Source organism: Nannospalax galili, unplaced genomic scaffold, assembly GCF_000622305.1.
Source record: "Nannospalax galili isolate Female #2095 unplaced genomic scaffold, S.galili_v1.0 scaffold527, whole genome shotgun sequence".
NCBI classification, from domain to species: domain Eukaryota; kingdom Metazoa; phylum Chordata; class Mammalia; order Rodentia; family Spalacidae; genus Nannospalax; species Nannospalax galili.
Genome location: NW_008355476.1, coordinates 340,125 through 348,061, shown reverse-complemented (window position 1 = coordinate 348,061; position 7,937 = coordinate 340,125). Strand labels below are relative to the sequence as shown.

At 45.8% G+C, this 7,937-nt stretch overlaps 1 long non-coding RNA gene across 1 annotated transcript in view; it reads right to left on the bottom strand.

The window, feature by feature from the left end:
* LOC115067646 overlaps positions 1–7,937 on the bottom strand; it is a 28,984-nt gene that overhangs the window by 15,921 nt on the left and 5,126 nt on the right. Inside the window, exon 2 of the long non-coding RNA XR_003847023.1 lies at positions 1,157–1,283. This is a non-coding gene — a long non-coding RNA (uncharacterized LOC115067646). The remainder of the gene's footprint in view (positions 1–1,156; positions 1,284–7,937) is intronic.

Here is a 7,937-nt window from a genome sequence, read left to right as displayed (position 1 = left end):
GGCCCCAAGACTAGGAATGGCGCAGGTCCCAAACTGGGAGTAGCGAACAGCGGGGGAGATGGAAGGGTGAATGTGGCTTGGGGAGTCAAGGCGTGGAGGGCTGCGCTATAGACTTACCCCAAGAGGCCTGAGGATAGGAGTGTAGGCTAGGAGAGTTAGCTGGTGGTGCAGGTCCAGGGACAGAGAGAAGTGAGGGCGGGGCCAGGACCAGAAGCGGTGCTCCTGGGGCCCAAGAAAGGCACTCAGTTGGTCTGGGTGAGAAGGATCAGGAAGCAGTATTGGTTCCCCAGGTGTCTGAGGCCCCAAGACTAGGAATGGCGCAGGTCCCAAACTGGGAGTAGCGAACAGCGGGGGAGATGGAAGGGTGAATGTGGCTTGGGGAGTCAAGGCGTGGAGGGCTGCGCTATAGACTTACCCCAAGAGGCCTGAGTATAGGTGTGCAGGCTAGGAGAGTTAGCCGGTGGTGCAGGTCCCGGGACGCAGAGAGTGTTTGTGTTTTTTAACACCAGGAGGAAAGAACCCTTTGAAAGGCTCTTGTTTAGTGTAATTCACTCACTTAGGACAGAAATCTTAGAATCATCAATGTACACTGCCTGGGTTTGTCAGCATGAAATTCAGTCTAATTACCAAGATGAGCTATTAAAGGACAACGTCTTTAAAGAGTGATGAGGACTTTGCCCTCATGCATCAATCCACTCATTTATCAGCTAGTCATTGGGTTATCTGTACAGTGAATCTATTATCAAGTTAATTTGGTCCTGGACAGAAAAAAAGCACTTTTTAAAAATACTTCACTCCACCAAAAGCTGTGATATATTAGCAACAGAAGATGGTCAAAGGCAGATATTTCTCACTCTAATTCAACATCCAATACCCATGTCTTGAATCTTCACCTCCTAAATATAATTTTGATCCATCCATTTCAACACACAAACACACAGTCACCACCTCTCTTCTACAGGAGCCCTTGAGACTATCCTAAAACTTCTGCCCCTCCTGTAGGAGCCCTTGAGACTATCCTAAAACTTCTGCCCCTCCTGTAAGCACATTCTGGCCTCCTCTGGCTGTCACAGTCCTTTTATGTATAAGTCAAATTCTATCATTTGGTGCTAACTTTATATCATGGTGTCTATATCTACCAACTGGGTCTGCCTACCTCTTTTGCCACCAGCTTTCCAGCAGGGAGTTCCATCTTCAGAGTCCTAGCTAATGGCACCCCCTGTAGGCGCTGCTCTGTGCTGGACGCTGAGTGACCCCTGCAGGCTCCTGCTGAATTGCATTTCCTGGGGAGAAGGAGGGAAGGAGAGGAGGGAAAAGAGGAGAAGGAAAACCAAATCAAATCAGTCTTCAATCTCAACAAGCTGGTTCAACTACCAATTTGTGGAAAATGAAAGAACTGGAAAGCATGTTCATACATAGATTAAATATAATTTAAGAGAAAATCAACTACAAAGTGACAAATTTTTATGACATTTAGGAGACAACTTCAAGTTTGAATACTTACTGAATATTTGCTATTAAAGATGTGACACTAAGTAGAAAAGTCTTATATTTTATTTAATTTATTTAATTTCTAATTTTTAAATTTTTTGGCAGGGGGTCTTTTTGAGACAGCTCCCTGTAGCCCCATCTGGCCTGGAATTCACTATGTAGACCCAGCTGCCCTTGAACTCACAGAGATCCACTTGCCTCTGCCTCCTAAGTGCTGGGATTAAAGGCATGGGCCACCATGCCTGACAAGTCCTATATTTTAAATATATAAACCAAAGATACAGAGATGAAATTATAGGATATCTGGGCTGGTGAGATGGCTCAATAGGTAAAGATGCCTGCCACCAAGCCAGATGATATGAGTTCTATCCCCATGACCCACATGCTGGAAGGAAATAACCAAATTTCACAAGTTGTTCTCAGACTTTAAAACATGTGCACATGCGTGCACACACAGACACACAAAATAAAATGTAATAAAAAGTTTTTGTTTGGGTTTTGGTTTTGGGGTGTTTTGTTTTGTTTTGGTTTGGTTTTTATCTTTTTGAGACAGGGTCTCCCTGTAGCCCCAGTTGGCCTGGCACTTGCTATATACATCAGGCTGGCCTCAATCTCACAGAGATCTGCCTGCCTTTGCCTCCTAAATGCTGGGACTAAAGGCGTGCTCCACCACACCTAGCTTTTTAAAACTTTTTTTTTGTCTTTTTGAGACAGGGTCTCCCTGTAGTCCCAGCTGGCCTGGAACTCACTTATGTAGACCAGGCTGGCCTCGAACTCACAGAGATCCACCTGCCTCTGCCTCCCAAGTGCTGGGATAAAAACATTTTTTTCAAAGAAGAAATTCCATGATATCTGGGAGTTCCTTTAAAATAATACATAATGTGGTGAACAAGTTAGGGATATGGATGAAGTACAGCATGTAAAATAATGGCATATTCAGCCACAAAAAGGTTACACTATGGTAGGGGTGAACTTTAGACACATGCTTAGTGGAATAAGCCTGGCATAAAATGACACACATTATATGATACTGTTCATATAAGGCACCTATAGTTGACAAATCCATAGACAGCAGAGATTAGGTGGAGGTGTAGGGAGCCAGAATTTATGTGTAATGGTTATAGAACTTCTGTTGAGGATGATGAAATATGTTTAGGCAAAATGGACTCAACATTATAGTTCTATTCATGCCTTTTTTTTTTTGGTCTGGGTGTGTGCATGTTTCTGTGGGTGCATTCATGTATGTATGCACATGTGTGCACGTTCACATGCACATGTATGGGCATGAATGTGAAACCAAGGGTCAACTCTGAGTGTCATTCCTCAGGCTCTATCCACCTTGCTGTGGAGGTAGATATGGAGGTAGGAACTGAAGCAAAAAACACAGAGGGGAAATGCTTACTGGCTTGCTCCTCTGTATTCAGTCTTTAGCTTTCTTCTTCTTTTTTGTTTTGTTCTGGTTTCATTTGTGGTATTTTTTGTTTTTAGTTTTTTGAGATAGGGTCTTGCTGAAGCCCCAGCTAGCCTGGAACTCTCTATGTTGACCAGGCAGGCAGCCTTGAATTTACAGAGATCCGCCTGCCTCTACCTCCTGAGTGCTGGGATTAAAGGTGGGCACCACCACAGCTCAACCTGCCTTCTTATACAACTCAGGACCACCTGCCCAAGGGGTGACACCACCCACATTAGGCTGGGCCCTCCCATGTCACTCACCATTAATTCAAAAGCTTACTAAAAAATACACATATAAAATATGTATATGAGTACATATTTGTATAGCTGGAGGCTATATAACAAGAAACACAGTGCCAGACAGGAGAACCTGCCTTTGAGTTATTGGTCAGGGTAGTCCAAGAGAGTCCCAAAATAATACAGGCTATTATAACGGCCCTTGATTTCCTCCCAGAACTTTGGTAAGACCCTATTGCTGAAGACAGGACATACTTTGGATACATGATGTAGAGCACTAGAACTAGAACTGTCCTGGAAGCCTCCTCCCTGAAGACTAGCTCTCATAGTATCAGAGGACACTATGTAAGCTGCTAAGGGAGAAAATCAATCAATAGTCCCACCCCAGCTATAAAGCCTAATAACCACAGCAATGAATGGAATAGCAAACTATCTTTATTGGTGCAGTAGTAGCACTTCTATCTTGGGGGTAATCAACAGCTATCTAACAGAGTGATTAACACATAACTGGCCAAAATGTAGAGAGTAGAGACTTCAGAGCGTGTGTCCCTGGATAGGATTCCTATATTAAATCTCTGACACCCAGGGCTCAGGGACCATTTCTACCTCAGGAGAGGTAGAAAGACTGTAAGAGTCAGGCCTAGTGGATGACCACAAGAAAACAGTTTTCCAAGTGTCTGGGAACTTGCTCATATGAACTTGCAGCAATGGCGACAGCTGAGGAGCTGTTAGCAACTGATCACTGCTGGGTGAGGGAGAGTTGGTCTTCTTTAAGGGTATGACACTAGATAGGCTGACCAGGTTCCAATGGATGAAGTCACACCAAGGGGCATCTGGAGACACAAATTTGACTCAATAGGCCTTAACATATATGATAGAATACATGAAATCTGATGGGATGGCCTATGTGGGGGGTGCAGATAGGGAAGGGGGGGTTAAATATGATTAAGATATATTGTATGAAATGCATAAGAAAGTGCCTCACAGACACACCCACAGGCCAATCTGATAGAGAAAATTCCCCAATCGAGGCTCCCTCTTTCCAGGTGTGTCAACAACTGAAGTGATCCAGCAGTCACAGACTTAGGACAGGCTCAGTGAAAGGTTGTGGCCTCATCACAGGACTAAAAACACTTCCCAAAGCCCTGTGTATTCCCACTGTACCATTCCTGGCTTACTTAGCATAACCAGCCAAAAGCAAGATTTCAGAGTGACTGTTGCAGCACAGGTTTCATTACCTGGACCTGAATATGAAAGGTACCAGCAGCTGAGTCTCCTGATCCCTAATGCCTACAGTATCACCTGTGATTAGCTACTCACAGCCAGCCACAGTCCCCACAGACAGCCATTCTGCTCACAGAGACCAAACTGGGGGAACTATGCCCAATAAAGATTCTGAATGCAGTGAGCAGCCTCAGTGGAGACCTCCAGGCCAACTTGCATGGATGGAGCACATTGTCTCTTGAGGGAAAAATGACATACCACTGCCTAGAATAGGGCATACCAGTCATCCAGGCACTTGAGAGGCAGAGGCAGGAAACAGAGGCTCCCACGTTTGAGAACAGTCTAGGCTACATAGTAAAACCCCATTTAAAATAACTGAGGAAGACCTGCTGAGAGAACAATGATGACACCATCTCACACAGCAAGGCTCCAAGAGGAATTCAAAAGCTATCCTTGTCCCATGCAAATAGACTTTTATCTTGGGGGCAATGAACAGCTACCTAATTGGATTTAAAGCCCACTCAATGGGAGGAAACTCATGTGTGGTACTGTAAACCTCACCAAATACACATAGCTGGAGAGGCCGTAAGTCATAGAGAATACTCCAAGGCTGTCACATCCCTAGACAAATGTAATTTCTTACTGTGTGCAAAATATGTATCCTTAAATTTATAGACAAGTATCCCAGTCACCATCCATCAAAGAAGATTCTTTATCAAGAGATAGATAATTACAGAGTTCCACAACTGGTTACACACAGAGATTGTCTGTGAATTGCCCAAGCATATGTGACACATCTAGGATGCAACCACTACACCTAAGGTTCACGGAACGTAGAACAAGGGATGAAGAGAACACTAATGCATCTTTCAACTCTCATCAGTGAAGCTCCCTCATGCAACAGAGGGCCGGGAACACAAAAGGTCACAAATGGCCAAAACACAGAGAGTAAGAGTGTACAGAGTGTGAGTCCTTGGGCAGGACCCACCCAGAGCTCAGGGTCCATTGCCAAAGAAGGGGCAGAATGATTGTAAGAGCCAGGAGGAGGTGCATGACCATATGGAAATAGTCCTACAGGTGCATGGGACCCTTAAACAAACGTACAGCAACAGTGTCAGCATGCACAAGACCAATGCAAACTTAAGCAGACAAAAACCCAGCACAGAACTGTGGAAATGGACAGCAGGTCTCAATCTTAGTGGAAGAATTATTGGCAGCTTATTACTGGTGGATTTACCTCTTCTATAGGTGCTGATGATTTTCTTTTGGTTGGGCAGAATCCTAGCTGGCACAGGCCTGCTGCAATATCCCCAAAGTGGTGGCAGAAAATCAAGCTCCTCAGAGACCATGCTGAGCCACATCCAGAATGACTCTGAAGCTGACATACTGTCTCTGATCCTGTAGGGTGCAGCCTCCAGATATACCTACACCACAACAGCTCCAAACTCAGTCCTGTATTGTTGGGAGACCTCTGTTATGCAAAAGTCGAAGCCCCTTCACACTGGACAGCTCATGCAGCTCGGGAATGTGCTGCGGGCTCCTTTTCATAGCAAGGTGCTTTCTGGCATCTTTCCTGTCTCTCCCTTTGAAGTGGCCACCACAGATGCCTTGACATAAACATGGCCTTTGGCTCTATGCATACCATGCCTTCCTGTGTGTGATTTTTACAGGTAGACAATAGTCTAGCAGAAACCCACTTCCACATGTAAATAGAATATCTCACAAAGTATCTAAAAGCTTTTACCTACCCCCATGATATATAAATATGCTAGTCTTCTCTTAATAGTCGGAGATTTGGTCCCAGAAAGCTGGATCAGCAGAGAGCTGGACAGCAAGGAGCAGAGATACAATAAAGCTGTAAACACAGACTAAGCCGTGCCTTGAGTCCTGTGTCTTTCTACCAGCGACCTGATCTCACCGGAGAGCAGCACTCTCCGTTATCGGCCCACGGATACCCCAGCTTTCGCCGCCTCCGTGCCTCTTCCCTGTGGAGTTCACTGGCCAGGAACTCAGCAATCCTGAGGAAAGGTACAAGGGTGTAATAGAGGCAGGATTCCGACTGGATAATACTCCAGTAGCAGAGAAGCTCTTAGCACCAGAAACTGCGGTCAGCTGCCTCTATTCCCAGAGATGCGGGACCTGAAGCAGCCGCTTCCCAGAGAAGTCTGCGCACCCGCTGCACCACATCGAGAGTGAGTGCGCCCGGGAGCCCAGGTGCGCTCCCCACATCGCTTGCGGCCAGGCTCACGCCGGGACTAGCCAGGTGTGGCGGAGACCCCAGGGGGCCCGCGCACACCACGCCGGGGGTCCAGCGACCCCCCCCATATCTGGCGCCACAACATGGAGCTTGGCACCCCGAACCTCCGTGGAGCTTGGCACCCAAATCTCGTGGGAGTCTTCTGACAATGTGAGAGTCCTCTGAACTTCGCGCCAGCTCGGAGCTGGTGCCCACAGAAACGCTAGGAATCCGTGAGTACCCTTCCCTCTCAGGAAGGGAGGGTAATCTAATCTCTTCCTCTCTTCTAAAATTTCCTCCTTTTCTTTTCCAGTCTAGAAGTTCTCACGTGGGACTGCTAGGGCCAGAGAAACAACTAATGCCTTCTGGCCAGGGCTACCCCCTGGTGTTGGCTGAAGGTCTCTCTGAACCCCTAGGAGACCCCGACTACCTGTACAGGTGTGGACAAAAGATCTCTATCTAGACATCTCTTTAATATCAAACCTGGTGACGCATTGGCCAAGTAAGAACCATTAGGGGTTGCTGCCAGCCTCTCAAATTTGCGGGCAGGTCTTGTGACTGGGAGCCACTGTGATCCCCTGAAATCTTGATTTCAGGAATGTCCCTTTGGAAACCGTCACTTCTCCACTTTTCTATCTGAACACTATTAGAGAAAAATCCCCAAAGATTCCAGGGATCTCCACCTAAGCTTTGGAGTCAGGCAAATTCCTCTACCCTGCCCCCAAGCGTTCAAGCAGCAGCTAAAGCCAGTTCAGTGAAAATTCAAATTAGCTAGCCCCTGCCGAGCGCCTGCAGCCAAAAGCGGCTCTCAGACAAAAATTTAAAACTACAACTTTTTTTCTACAACGGCGCTTCTGCCCTCTAGTGTCCGATTGCTGTAAAAACATCTTCCCCCTTACAATGGGAAGCTCTGTATCATGACAAAGGAAGCGCCAAATTCATTCTCTAAAAGCTCTACTCAAATCCAGAGGGCTTAAAATTGCAAAAGAGAAAAGCTTAAAATTTTGGAATGAGGTGTATCGATTTGCACCCTGGATCATATCCGCAGACATATCTGATCCAGAGGTGTGGAACTTTCTTTCACATTTGGCATATAAGAAAGAAACCCCAAAAAAACATAATTTTCCTCTCTCCTTTTTCCCAATTATGGCAGCCATCCAGCAGTGCTTAAAAAACCCACCTAAAATTGAAGAAAGCTTACAATTATCAGAGAATAATAAGAGAGAGGTTGTAGGCAATAAAAAAAAACCCTGCAGACTGTCCAATAGCAGATTCAACAAAAGTCTAAAGTATTTGG